Source organism: Mytilus galloprovincialis, chromosome 12, assembly GCF_965363235.1.
Source record: "Mytilus galloprovincialis chromosome 12, xbMytGall1.hap1.1, whole genome shotgun sequence".
Taxonomy (NCBI): domain Eukaryota; kingdom Metazoa; phylum Mollusca; class Bivalvia; order Mytilida; family Mytilidae; genus Mytilus; species Mytilus galloprovincialis.
The window spans coordinates 66,589,991-66,606,191 of NC_134849.1; the positions used below are offsets into that span (position 1 = coordinate 66,589,991).

Here is a 16,201-nt window from a genome sequence, read left to right on the forward strand (position 1 = left end):
AATTTAATTTTCTCTTGTTCTACAGACAATGTACATGTATAATAAGCATGAATATTGCATCTATATAATATGTTCAAAATTGTAAGCTTTGTAATATTTGTACTGTTTGTGAGGGGTTTAAGGTATATTAGTGAATGCTAATTGAGTCACCATCACTTACTTAGAAAATATAATACATTGTATATGAAGATAAACCACTAACTGTAACATTTTTAATAAGTTCCGAAAGGAATACATTAATATATTGTTACGTTTCTCTGTTTAGAAAGCTTTTTACAAAAGCATATATCTAAAAAAGATTGGGTATGAGATTCAATGAGACAACTTTCCATCCAGTACACAATTTTAAAAAGAAATCCATTATAGGTCAAATATATAAAAAAAAAGAAGATGTGGTATGATTGCCAATGAGACAACGCTCCACAAGAGACCAACAAGACACAGAAATTAACCTCTATAGGTCACCGTACGGCCTTCAACATTAAGTAAAGTCCATACCGCATAGTCAGCTATAAAAGGCCCCGAAATGAAAATGTAATACAATTCAAACGAGAAAACTAACGGCGTTATTTATATAAAAAGAATAAACAAAAAAACAATATGTAACACATAAACAAACGACAATCACTGAATTACAGGCGCCTGACTGGGGACAGGCACATACATACATAATGTGGCGGGTTTAAACATGTTAGCGGGATCACAAAACCTACCCTCCTAACCCGTGACAGTGGTATAACAGTACAACATAAGAACGATCTATTAAAATTAGTTGGAAAAGACTGAACTCATCAGATGAACATAAGTACAAGTGGACGTGAAGCAAAGTATGGTCTTCATCACAGAGCCTTGGCTCACGCCGAACAGTAAGCTAGCTATAAAGGGACCCTTCATGCATTCATTAAACGGAGTGTCCATTCGTAATCTCTATTTGTCCGGCCATCCGTTTGAGGTTGCGCAAATCTTTAATATCAATAAAAGTGTCATGTGGCGCGGAAAGTATCTGCAATATGTGACATATAAATACCATGTAAAAACTTAAAAACTATTGGTTTAAAGAAGACGAGTTGTGAATAATTTTAGTTTATAAACCCCATTAAAAGGAGGATCAGTATAACAGTACATATACATTATGGCACTGAATAATATCCAAAACGGACGAAGAAACGACGAAGTACGACAACATGCTACAGGAGTCGGCAATTTTCTGGCACCTGAATATTTTTAGAAATGGTTAAAATGTATTAACCTTTTGCTATTTATTGGAAATATGATCACTATTGTGACTCAAATATGCGCTGTATTAGTTAATATAATGAGCACTTATCAGAAAGTAGCATAATTTATTCATGCAAAAATACTTAAATCTTCACAAATTTTGCATTTTGAAATGGGTTTGTCCTATAATGGTTTACTTTTATAAATTGTGACTTGGATGGAGAGTTGTCTCATTAGCACTCATACCACATCCTCCATTTAATCTGATGACATTTCCCTTGAATATTATACTTTTATATCAGACAAACCTCTACTATTATTATTTTTGAATAACGTTCGATACCGTTAGATCAAAGATGACTTTCGCGGTTGTCGAATACAAATTGTAGCAATGACTAAATAAGAAAAAAAAACAGTACGAAAAACATCGGTGATCTCAGATGCCCCGGAAGGGTAAGCAAATCCTGCCCTCTCGTCGTGTTGCTCATGTAAGTACAACCCTGTAATAAGTCAATTTTGGTAGGTGACATTCGGGAAGAGAGGACGAGATTGTAGTTACGACATTAGGAAAATATCCACGGTAAGTTGTTTTTCTGTGTCACCACTGTAGCTTCTAATATTCCACTTATTTCTTACGTTCACGGAGCCGCTCCGTACTGAACGTTGGTTTAAAAAAAAGAACTTATACTCACTGATCTTTTGCAACAAGGTTTGGGGTCGGTGGGGTGGGGGTCATACGACAGAGGTAATATTATTTTTTTTTTATCATCGAATAGTTTTCAAATTCTGTAATAAGCACGTAGCAATAGGGTGTAAGAGCACGGACTGGAAATTAAAAGAATAAAATCGGTGCAAAGCTAATATATTATCTTTTTCTTGAAAACGGCAAGATCACAAGAAATAGTCACGAAGTTCAGTGAATGGCGTGAACCCATACTTTGGACATCATTATAAAACAGTCCGTAATTCAAACTTACTACGTTCGGTATTAACGAAATAAAATCTGCACGAATAAGACCTATTTCACTTTCATGTATTTTTTTTTAATAATGCAAATGTGAAATGCAAATAGCGATACTAAAATATGTAAACAATTCACAATTTGACTTAAACTGTACAGCCAAAGAATATTCATGAAAATATAAAGTTCTAGTGCAAATTCAACTGCATAACAAAAACACCAACAAACCACGAGTAATTCATTCCCCTACGTTTGAACAATATGTATTTAGAGAATAATCATTTAACTATAAAGGTCACTTGACACAAATATCACGGATTCAGAAACCAGTCATGGAAATACTGACATGATCACAAACTAATACATTGTTGACGTTTTTACCAGTGCAACCAGCTCTCTATTTCGATTTCCGCCTCGACAAATCGGTAATAAAGACTATGAACTAAATAATTTGTTAAGAAAAACAATGCTTCTTTATAAATTTTCTTTGAGTGAGATGATTGTTTGAAAAGGTAAGCTCAATTCGCCTTTTCAGAATTAAAAGGGATATGGGTAATCTCATTATTCGTACACCGAAATGAAAATAACATAACGCCATTGGATTGATTGTTATTTTTTATAGAAAATTGTAAACCAATCACAACGTTTTGGTGTACGCTATTAAATATATTACCCAGAATGCATTAGATTCTGAAACGGCAAATTGAACTTGAGACTCCTCAATGGTACTATCTTCTCTTTTTGTCTTATGAGAGTCAAGTCGTCATGTATAGGAGTAAAACTGGTTCTATGAACCCTCAACAACAAACACTGCTTTTAAAATAAGGGATCAAACTATCTGTTCAGTTTTGTTTCAGATAATGCACAACTGTGAGCCATGTAAAGCACTTACCAAGAACAGCACACTGATACATTATTGTGTCAATTGTGCAGAAGCGTTATGCCTCAACTGCACAGAACACCATCGCGTTCAGAAAATTTCCCGCACTCACGAAGTCCTAGACATTGGCATGCGACCTAAACATATGAATATATCAGACAAACGCTGCTCAAAACATGGAAACTTGCCATTTGAGTACTTTTGTATCGACCATGATAGTCTTTTCTGCAAAGAATGTCAAGTAGAATCACACCGCTCTTGTCAGAAAATTATGTCAGTTGACATAGCGTCTAAAGGCATTAAAAGTTCTCAGTCATTTATAGATGCAATGGAACTAATAGAACATATTTCAATGGCAATACCCTTAATTTGAATCGACAGACATATCTTGATTGAAAGCATTGAAACGGAAGCAAGTGTGGTTAAAGATTAAATTATGAAACTGAAAGAAGAATTAGTCTCATTGAATCTCTAGAAAAATCACTGATCGAAGACCTGAAACAAAAGAAAGAAAAAATAGTAACAAATGCAAAGGAGATTCACAAAGAAATTCAAGATATTGAAAGAATGACGAATGAAAAAAAGTAAGTGTTTGATATAGTGGAGAAACATTGATCTGAAAAACAAGCTTTCTTTGCTGTTCATTCTTGCCAAACTGTTCTGATGGGTCTGGACAACAGAAGTTAATTTAGTACAATAACAGAGAGGAAAACTAGATCTTCTATTAAATTGAATTCAAGTTTATTTAACACAACTAAAATGTATATTGAAACCATCGAAACTATTGAATTACCAACTGCATGTAAATGTGTCCAAAGTTATAAGCGCCGGTCTCAAATTCCAATTGTGCATCATATTTCATATACATTCGTAAAGAAGCAAGATAAACCAACAAGAGGCACTATGGTAAACGGAATATCTGTAAATGATACTAATGAGTAATAATCACTTGGATTGATATATCTAAAAAAAATGAAAGTTGGAATAATGGTGGTTGACAAGAATGGAAAATTAAAAAATGAAATAAATACACTATATCAACCATGTCAAATAGCTACAATTCCGATGAGTGAAAATAAAGGAGTGCTAACATTTGAGTCAAGAGATAGTATTCAGTTCATTGATTTTCAAAATAAGACACGTGTCTGTAAACGGACGTCAGTTTGGAGGAGTTGCTGCTTCAAATGAATACGTATTTATTGGAAAGAAAGGAAACATAGCAGTACTTGATCGTCAGGGAAAAGTCATTCGTTCTGTCAAAACAATAAGCAGTTCAGTTAAAAAGTATATAACATTACGAGTTTGACTGTCCCTTTGGTGTCTTTCGTCCCTCTTTTAGATAGAACTGGTCACATCTATTACAGTGACAACGAAGCAGTTTGTTGCATGAGAAATGACGGTGAATATCGTTTTATATATAAACCACCAGAAAACAATATATAGTGCATTGAATAGCGATAGATAGCTACGGCTATGTGTATATCATTGTAGACAATCAATATGTGTGGAGACTGGGACCGGATGGGAAATTTGTCGACATACTAGTGAATGGAGAAGGCTCGGAAGCTCTCATGTTTATCTGTTTTAACAAAGAATGCACACAATTGTACATCTCATGTGAAAATAGAGTTTAGTTTACCGCCAGAAATATACTAGTCAACAACAGAAACGACGCACAAGTTTGAACTAAAAGTTTTAATGAAATATAATAGAAAGGAAAAACTGTCAAATTATCCAATGAAAAACATGCATTTACAAAGCAAATTTAAAAAAACGATCTGACAAAATTGGAAAGTTTGAAAATACCGAGTTATTTATTAAACACAGGGGACAAATTTATTATGCGGGAAAAGATGACAAAAATCGGCACTTGATTTTGAAGATGAGAATTAAGTATTCAAATATGTTCAAAGGCAGTCAGAATTTTAAGATGACCATGTTTATTTTCACAAATTGTAAATTCTGATATCGATTTTTGAATTTTTGGGTCAAATTACGTTTTTTGAAATAACAAAAATGGAAAATACAAAAAATCGCGTTTTTGCCTTAAATCAATGGGTTTGCTGAGAAAATAACACTCTGTAAAAAGTAGACCAATAGGGCAATTATTTATCTCGGTACAGTGTATCCAATTTCATTATATATGGAAAATACCTTGCCTTGTATCGTGTTTGTTTTTGTTGACAAGTATAGTACAAAAATTCGGTCGTAACTACAATCCCGTACCCTTTCCTGATTGTGACCTACCGAATTTGACTTATTACGGGGATTGCAATTACATGAGAAACATGACGGATGACACATGGGAAGCAGTATCTGCTACTTCCGGTGCACACGAGATCACTGCCGGTTTTCTGTGGCCTCGTGTTGCTCAGTCTTTAGTTTTCTATGTCGTGTTTTGTTTACTGTTTAATGTCTTTTTGTCTTCGTTTTATTACCATGGTATTGTCTTTTCTAACATACTTATTAATAATTCAATAATGTTCTGATCCTTATTTAGAAGTGATCTGATCTCAAAACAGAATGAAAATCATTTTTTGATTTTGACAACCTATGAAGACATATATGTTTTTGTCCCGGCTGATAAAGCTGCTAATAATATCATTATTGGTTTACGTAAATTTTACATTCAGGTTCTGCAAAAGGAAATCACGAATTCACCAACATTCCAACTGACTCCATTTTCAGAAAACGACATCTTTAACACACATACACTTTTAGCTACTTTTTTTACAAGCAAAACCAAATACAATGAAAGTTCAAACTTTGTACTGGGTTCCGAGGCTACACAAAACACCTTACAAATTTAGATTTATTTCCTCTTCAAGCCATTGTTCCACTACTAAATTGTATATTCTACTTATTAGTTCACTTTGTACAATCAAAAACCTGATAACAAATCGTTCAAATAAGGCCTTTGAAAATAGTGGAAATAATTACTTTTGGAGTGTCAAACACTCGTTGGAAGTATGCATGTATTGGTGTTTTTGAATCTCTTCAAAGTTTTTTTTATATCGCTTTGCCTCATATTCTTATTAAAAAAAAAATCACACATATATTGGCTCTCAATAATGACGACTCCCTCGATCTTGATAGCTTTATCATTAACGGGAAGCTTGATACAAAAATTTATGATAAAAGAGATGACTTTTTATTTCCTATCTTTAATTATTCATTTTTAGATGGTGACGTTCTTGTTATGATACGGGTTATGTTCTTCTCATATATTTTATGATGATATAATACTTAACCCCTAACAGCAGGGATTGTGCTGGTATGTCCGTAACTGCTAGTAGTCCTTTGTTAATTTATGTATTATTGTCATTTTGTTTAGTTTCTTTTGTTACCTATGCTACCGAAAGTTGAATTTGAAGTTAAGTATAGATGGGCGAGTGGACTAGAGAGCGTCAATACCATATATAAAGAACCTTGTAGTGTACAGAATTAGAAACATCTTTTACACCCACAACATATCTCTCCTGTATTTGAATCGATGGTATTGCTTTTTCACATACAAACCCCGCTGAACAATAATATGCTTTACGGAATATCGAAAGACAATCACGATCATGTATACGTAGTTGTCAACAAAAAGGAGTATGTAGGATATTGATCTTTTACCGACATAGTCATGAAAGGAAGAAAATGATGACATTTTCAGGATATTTGTTTTGACACATGTATAGATATACTTTTAGACAAAAGCTAGAACGTGTATCCCATGATCACACAGTGACCTGGTGAAACTTGTTCTAGTTTCGTATACTTTTTTCCAAATTTAATTGTAATAATAAGGAAAGAAAGACAAAATTCGTAGATGCATGAGTGTTTATTAGTTGTAGGTGACTTTTATCTAGGTGTAAGTAACTTCGAGAATCCCATGTACTTATTGTCATTTTTGTGATGGGGATAAAATACTCTGCCAAGTTCAGCCTTTGTTTTGTTAGATGTTTTTTCTGCTTTGGTCGTTTTGGTGAGGTAAGCCATTTTCTAGATTGTTCTTAAGTTTAACTGTTACATAACTGCTCTACAGTATGAATAATAAAAAAAAATACCAACAGAAGGTCTTTGTGCTATTACTTTGACTAACGTTTATAAACTGGAATTTTGGGATGAATTAGAAAAAAAGTTCTAAATTTAACATACATATATTACTGTTACTTTGCTCGACTTAATACCTAGATAATTAACAATAGGCCAAGTTTTTCATCTTTAATCATCATATTTATCAGTTTGAACTATTTTATGATTAGTTTTAAAATAGTTAAGTATGAATGCTGTAATATAAAATTTCAATCTTGGTATCTATAATGAGTTTATTTACAACATGGGTCGATGCCACCGCTGGTGAATTTCTTTATTCCCTGAGGGTATTGCCAGCCCATTAGTTCTATGTTTACATGAATTATCATTGCTATGGTCATAATTATAAATCAACTGTTAACAAAACTTAGAATTTTTGAAATACTAAGGCTTTACTTCCTCATGAATAGATTACTTTAGCTGAGTTGGCAAAACTTCAAGTATTTTTAGTCGTCAATGCCATTCAACTTCGTACTTTATTTGACCTTTTTAACTATTTTTAGTCGAGCGTCACTGATGATTCTTTTGTAGACAAATCGCGCGTCTAGCTCCTGTTATCTTTGATGGTTTATTGTTTACATGAACAGTCGTTAAATGTCAGGTCCGTTACCATTGGAACATATTGTTCAAGGATAATATATTCATCAGCAGCAAGATGAATACAATGGTTTCCAATAAAGACAAACTATATCCTATTTAGTCTGACGCATTTAGAAGCAAAAGATTTACACATTGTATACTACACATCATATGTTGATAATTTAAATGTAACGAATTATGATTTGGTTTATATCTTATTTTATATATTTCTCAGGAAAGTTATCTGAATTTCAAGCAATACAATATTCGACATGAAGTCAAACACATGTTTAAGTGTAAGATCCGTGTTTCATTAATACAGCTCCAGATATTTTCTTAAGAAGGTATAACAAAAAATTTCAATTATTTTTATTGCGTGATCACGCAAATACGCAGCTTATCTGATGCTCTGCGGCAAACCAAGGTTTTTGGAAAGCTACTGTTTGGGTTTGAAATATTTGATCAGGTGATCATATTGTTGTTAGATACGCATTAGTCTCGATCATCCAGCCGCTTTATTTTTCAAAGTAGAGCTATATTTAAATATGTGTCTGAGACTAGATACGCATAAACCTTCCGGGTAGCCATATTTAAAGTAAGAATAAATTGAGGTATGTTTATGTTAGAGTTGGTTGTAAATGATAATAAAACTAGATGAATAGTATTGTAACTGATCATTTTCTATACCAAAATAGCATTTAATTCTACACAATCTCAATAACTGTCTTTATGTATTTATACATTTTCACTGAGCAAAATGTGCTTTAATATTTTTTAATCTTTTCAATATGGTTATCGAATTTGAGAAAACATATGTTGCCCTTCTGTGTGATAACTACAAATGATAAACACAATCATCGAACTTTCATCTTTTGAGCATAGAAATAAAATAGAAATCTCACAAAATTCATTAAACACTTATGCTGAAATCAAATAGATTGTAAACTTATTACTTTGAACGTAATATATTCTGTTGGGCATTAAATGTCCTTTCTCGATTAATCGTATATAATTTAAAAGAAAAAGCATGAATCTGAGACTTTTTTAACATTCTTATATAAGAGGAATGTTTCGTTAGCCAATAAACCAGGTTCAATCCTCCATTTCTTCCTCGAATGTCCTTTACCAAGTCCGGAATATGGTAGTTGTTATCTTCTGTCCGTTACTATGTATGTGGGCGTTTGCTTATGTTATAGTTAATTAATTCTGTTGTTTTCCTCTTATAGTTGATATGTTTCCTCGGTTTTAGTGTGTACATCGGAATTGTATTTCTCAATCGAACTATGACTATTGAACAGCGATATGCTACTGATGTCTTTCTTGTTAATAAAAGTTGCAATCATTTCATGTCAAAACTATACATTACCTCTTATTGTTTAACATTGTTTAATTATGTAAACCGTACCACGTGTGTCTTGTAAAATAGTTAAATGAGCACTCCTAAGGTAAGCCCACATACAAAATATATCATTTGACAAGGATTAAATTATGGCGAAGCATACTTTATCCATAGCTTCAATGAACAATAGTTTTAACAGCAAATCTGTTGTCTTACCTTGTTTGTATTAAATGGCTATGGTTCACAAATTCCTTACGAAAAACGATACATAATAACCGACTCATCTGCATGTTCTACAAAGGAATTTCCAACAGACTGACTAATAAACTGTCTGCAGTTAACGTAAAACGTCATAAATACTATGAAACTCGCGTAGTAGAATTAACCATACGTGGATTAAAAAAAAACTACAACTAATTTCTTAGAAAATTTGATCTTTTTCTGAAATACATTCTTTTGATTTTTTTTCCTTTATACCACCATCCCCGACGTGAAATTGAAAAATCTTTTAAATGGAATAAACCGCAATGTTTTTCAATATGAAAATGGTAGCATACGCTATAAACACTATTTTGTAATACCATATGGCATACATTTGGTATTTTGTGAGTACTTGCATGTAATGCACAAAAAGGTAAATCATGCTATACCAAGGAACAAGTGGAGGATTATTTTTGGTTTACAGCATACTTGTTGAATCTGATGGGAGATGTTTCAAAAACAATATCGGCAGTCCTATGGGAACGAACTGTGCGTCCCTTCTAGCGACCTCTTCTTATTTGTATATGAGTCGTTTTTTTCTTCTGACACTTGTCAAAAACAATTTATCAAAGCAGCCTGATCCTGTAATTTCACATTCAGATATACTGATGATGTTCTTTCTATCAACAATCCTAACTTTTCTGATTACGTTTTATTACTTTTTCTACCAGAACTAAAAATTAAAGAAAAAACATTCACGGTTTCCACCTTATGTTTAATTTTTTACCTCGAATTTGACATGAGCAATCATCTCAGTACGGGAATCTATGATAATTGAACCGATTTTAATTTTGAAATTACATATTTCCCCCACTTAAGTAGTAAAATACCTATTCCACCTATATATGGGTCATTTAAAAAAAATGTCGAATTTTCAGTACACCCATGCTTAAATTTGTATTTCTAATGAAAATTTAAGTTGTACTGGTTTAAATGAAACCTTGTCAGATTTATGATACAGAACATTGATAATAAACACGATATACATCTATTTTGATAAGATATTGAATTAAATCCGATTTTGGGGGTATTTGTGTGCGTACAGTGTCCGAAAAAAACACATTTCAAATGATTTTTCCCGATTTTCTGATCGCCTTGATATCTGCAAAAGGGACTTTTAAAGATCTTTAATAATTCCTCTAACAAAAAATCGTAGTTTCTTTATCATTATATGTAACATATTATCTACAAACTAAATTCTATCAGCGTACGGGAAGTTCATGTCCATCCTGTTACCGCTACTTTAATCAGCCGTTTAATTGTTCTCCCTCTGAATATTGAATCAGTCAATGTTTATTTCAAAAGTGCAAAGTAACCTTAACATTTTAAACGCCACGTTTCTTGAACGACAGTGTAGAGAAAAGAAATTTTAACATTTAGTGAAAAAAAAATAGAGGGTACTTTTTTTCATGCCTATGCTGTTACCAACAGCTTTTATTAATTACACGAACAGTATACTTGTAAAAAAAGCAATAACGTGTTGGAAACCAAATTCACAACAGAAAACCATATGCACTTCACCAAAGGGAGTAGTTATTTCACAACAGCATTCAAAAATGAAGAAATTTGTCTATCCTGTTATTTATATCCTGTTACTATGGCTACAGTAACAGGATAGGCAATTGTAGACAGAAACGTCATTAAACTTTTTATCTTAACATACAGTTGCAAAACGAATGAAAAATTTTGTTGTTTGAACTAATCTTATAATTTTAACGTCTTATTCTTCCCAATTAAGCATATGCAGGTGCAATACTGATATCGGTAACAGGATAGACAGAAAGGTCACTTAAACAGGATGGACTTTTATATAGGGATATATCATAAACGTACGTTCCTGTTACCAATGAAATAAAGGGAAAAGTAAACTAACTTATGAGAGAAAAAAATGCCGAACAATATGAATTGCTATCTTAGACTTGCATTACTGGGGGTAATTTTTACAACCTTTGAAAATCAATTTTTAGAGGCCTTTTTCAGTACAACCTGGAAAATTTGCAAGTAATCTATTATTATACAGAATGAATATATATAGAAGTTTATTCTCTGGAAAATTATCTAATAGCCTACGTAAAACAAGCTTAAAATTTTATCTAAACGTTTTCTTAATAACCCAAAATTTCTTTTGAAAATGGTAACAGGAGAGACAAAATATTGTACCACGTATATATATTTTCTTATTTGACATTATTAAGATTGCATCTTTTAATATGTTGTTCTTTAAGTACTGTTTGTTTTGATTTGCCTACATAGAGGGTTGTTTGAATAAGTAACTTTTAATAAATTTTTCAATTTCAAAATGTTTTTAAAATGACCCATATAGAGAATACATTTTGCAACTAATACGATATTCATGAGCCAGCAGCTGCTATTCAGACTTAACAAAACGTCAGCAGTGTAAAGTAAAATCATAAAAAATACTGAACTCAGAGGAAAACGAATGGACAATAACTGTCATATTCCTGACTTGGTACAGCCATTTTCAAATGTAGAAAATGGATTAAACCTGGTTTTATGGCGCTAACCCTCTCACTTTGTTGACAGTCTCATCCAATTTCGTAATATTTACATTGATGCGTGAACTAAAAAGACATAAAAAATAATATAGTCAAAATATGGGTCCCTTAGTCATCATCGTGTAACAATTTTAAAAGGAACAATTTAACATAACATAAAAACATCTATATACAAACACATTCATTGATTCGCGTGTCTGACGTCAGGAAATTATATACGTCACAATAGAATTCATAAGAATCCACAAATAGTTCATGTCTTGGCAGAAAGTTAGTGAACCAGGGTTATATCAATGTACATCTTTTCTTTCAAAAAAAAAAAAGTTTATCGGAAGATCTTGTTAACAAATATTCCGTTTCAACTTTACTAATGATACATGGTGGTCTTACGTTATAGACTGTATGGGCTTTGCTTAATGTTGAAAGCCTGTAGTTGTTAATTTTTCAGTCAATTGGTCTCTTGTGGATAGTTGTCTCATTTGTCATCAAATCACATCTTCTTATTTTATAAAAGCAGGTACTTCTGATATTAGTAGGAAGGAAACTATGCCCTTTTATTTTGATTTCATATCTTTTTTAATTATTCAAATGGAAATAATAACAAGGTCTCTACAGTAATACCAAGTCCTTAACCTTTCATTTGATAACAAAACTAGCCGAACACTTTACGTATTGACTTAGTTATAGCTATGCTTATGAACTATGTGGTTTGAAATATATATTATCGAAATTTATTGTATGTACTTAGTCATACACACCTCTGGAAACGTATAGTACGGGTGGAGCTTTTATATTGCAGAAGCTAGAATTCACTGATATGAAAACAGTCTCTTTAAGAAATAAGAAAAAAAATAAATGTTCACGTACGTAGACAAAGCCACAGCCTGTTAGACTTTTGTCTATTCTTATAAACAAAAATTTCGTAAATGTTAACGATATCACCAGCAAATTGCATCTTTAGCTCATTATTCATTATATTGAATGAATTAACACTGACAAGAGATCTTGGCTTATGCCAGTTAAACTATATGTATTTTGGGAAAATAACAGATTTGTTTCTATAGGAAATGACACTAACAGGTTTCTCTTATTTTAGATAATGGAAAACTCTCAGTGTGAGCCATGCAGAGCACGAGACAAGAACAACACGCCGACTCATTGGTGTGTCATTTGTGAAGAAGCGTTATGTTTAGAATGCACGGAACACCATCGCGTTCAGAAAATTTCCCGCAGTCACGAACTTTTAAATATTAACATAAAGCCTATAAATATAAATATCTCGGATCAACGGTGCTCAGAACACGAGAATTTGCCATTTGAGTACTTTTGTATTGACCATGATAGTCTTTGTTGCAAGGAATGTCAAGTAGAATCACATCGTTCTTGTCAGAAAATTATGTCAGTTGACATAGCATCTAAAGGCATACAAAGTTCTCAGTCATTTATAGATGCTGTCGAACTCATAGAACATGTTTTAATGACAATACCTACCATTAAAGAGGACAGACACACCTTGATTGAAAGTATTGAAAAAGAAGCAAATTTGGTTAAAGATGAAATTAGGAAAGTGAAAGAAGAAGCAATAAGTCACATTGAATCTCTAGAAAAAACACTGCTCGAGGACTTAAAGCAGAAAAAAGAAAAAATATTAAACAATGCAAAGGTGACGATCACTGAATTACAAGATATTGGAAGAATCGCGAAAGAAAAAAAAGACACGTTTGATATAGTGGATACACATGGATCTGAAAAACAAGCCTTTCTTGCTGTTCATGCGTACAAAACTGATCTGGCCGATCTTGAACAAAGAATAAGTACAATTACAAAGCAGACAATTAATTCGTCAATTAAATTAAATACAAATTTACCAAAACAAAGTATTATGTCTATCATGTCTATCGGAACAATTGACACCATTGAAGTACCCGCTTCGAAAAAATTTATTCAGAGAAAGAAGCGACAGTCTCAAATTCCAATTGTACAACAACAAGTTTTACCGGTCTTCATTAAGAAGCAAGGTGTTACCATGTCCTTGGATTTATATGATAGTGTTAAAGGAATAACAGTAAATCATAGCAACGAACTTATTATTTCGACTGCTAATTCTTTTTTGGGTCATTCAATAAAGGTGTTTGACAATAATGAAAAGTTCAATTACGAAATGGAAATCAGAATTGTACCATGGCAAATTGTTTCAGTTCCGGCCCACAACAGAGTAATAATAACATCGTCAAAAAAAGATACAATTCAATTTGTAGATTTTAACACTTCCATAGTATTAAACGAAATTTCGATTGAGGGATGCAAAGAAGCAGGTGTTGCTGCTTCAAATGAAAACATCTTTGTCGGCACGAAAGGAAACATAAAAGTTCTAGATCTCAATGGCAGACATATTCGATCTATCAAACTGAATAATAATGAATCAACACCAAGGTATATTGCATTAGATAAAAGTGTAAACATCTATCACAGTGACAGTGAAGTCGTGTATTGTACTAGAATCGATGGTGAAAACATTTTTACTTTTAAACCACCAGACAACAAAAGTCTAAATGGAATAGCAATAGATAGTCAAGGATACGTGTACGTCGTTGTCAAAAATCAAGGTGTGTGTAGACTAAAACCGGATGGAACGTTCAGCGACTTAATGTTGAATGAAGATTTAGATCGACCCTTTGGTCATATCTGTTTTAACAACGACTGTACAAAATTGTACATTTCATACGAAAATGGTGTTTCGGTTTATAATCGACAATAGTACAAAACTGAAAAACAAATCTGTAAATGATTCTAAGCGGGAAAAACGTATGCATGCCGTAGAACTAATCTATCTTGAAGCCCTCACAAACAGTCCACTTATTGCAAAGCTTACAATTTTGAACATATTATATAGATGCAATATTCATGCTGACTATACATTGTCTGTGGAAAAAAAAATTAAAATAATATTATATATACATAAAATACAAAAGCATTATTATATATGAGTGAGTTGTTATATAGCATTCACAGTCAAGAAATCTATACATTTTATTTTAAAAGCGCCCGGATTTTCACAACATTTTATTTCATATGGTAGTTTATTCAAAAGTGTATGCGAAAGATTTCTTTATTAAATTTATGTTCAGTCGCACAGCCGTTAAATTATTATTTATACTATGTAAATTAACAATTGGACAACAGAGTTCCTTTAATGAACAAGAATAAGTTTCATAGAGAGAATGTGATTGCATCAAAACGAATTTCTAGAGGAGTGTCTCCAGAACAATAGCGTATACATGTTAACTGAGAGGAATAAGCCTGAAATCAAACTGAAATTGCTGATTTCCCCCATTTACACCTTGGAGGCAAAACGCATTCGGGAAAAGGACTAATTCAAATATGCATGGATGAATTATGTCTAAGTTCTACCACAACGGAGATATATGAACATGCACTGATATGCCTGGAGTTGGAATAGGATATCAGGGCAGGGGCGGATCCAGCCATTTTAAAAGGGGGATGTTTCCAACCCAGGTCAAAAAAAGGGGGCGTGTTCCAACTATATGTCCCCATTCAAATGCATTGATCGTAAAAAAAGAGGGGGTTCCAACCCAAGGAACCCTCTCCTTGGATCCGCCACTACAGGGTTGGAGTAACCCCCTTTTTTGTACTGTTTTATCTAAAAAAAACATTTTTTTCTTTTTCTTTTATCGTAAACACAATCTTACTTTGGTGGCAGGTTACACGTGTCTATATTTTTCTCTTATAGCCTATGAAGTAAAAATCACCGAACATTTTAAATAAAAATTCATGCATGATCATTTGATGACCTGATTTGAACCAAGGATTTGTTTACTATACACATCCTTGTTTAAAACAAACTTCAAGGGCACAATCATATGAAATTGAGGATCTTCTTTTGGAATCATAGAGATCTACTTACATTCATGAATTGAATTTATTATATTGACGACACTATTTCTAATCTTAACCAGATGCTCCACAGGGCGCAGCTTTAAACGACCGCAGAGGTCGAACCCTGAACAGTTGGGGCAAGGATGGACACAACATTTAAGCCTGATACAGCTCTGAATTTGGATTGTGATTAAATAGTTGACAAAACATAGGTTTCTGACACAGAATGAATGTGGTCTAAGAACTTAAACTTAAAAACTTAAAATTTTTAAATTGGACATTTACCTATGATGCCATGTCTTATATCCAAAATCTAAATACATGGTTAGATTCAGCATATCAAAGAACTCCAAGAATTCAATTTTTGATGAAATCAAATAATGTTCAATTTAGACCCTTTAGACCTCAATGTGGACCAATTTGATAACCGGGCCTAAACATTAAAAATTTAAATACATGGTTTAGGT

General features: G+C 32.7%; 1 long non-coding RNA gene across 1 annotated transcript; it reads left to right on the forward strand.

Moving 5' to 3' along the window:
• The first annotated feature begins 8,254 nt into the window (after positions 1-8,254).
• LOC143054605 (uncharacterized) lies at positions 8,255-14,633 on the forward strand. Its single transcript, XR_012971752.1, has 2 exons — positions 8,255-8,332; positions 12,934-14,633. It is a non-coding gene; the product is annotated as an uncharacterized LOC143054605 (long non-coding RNA).
• Positions 14,634-16,201: the final 1,568 nt, after the last annotated feature.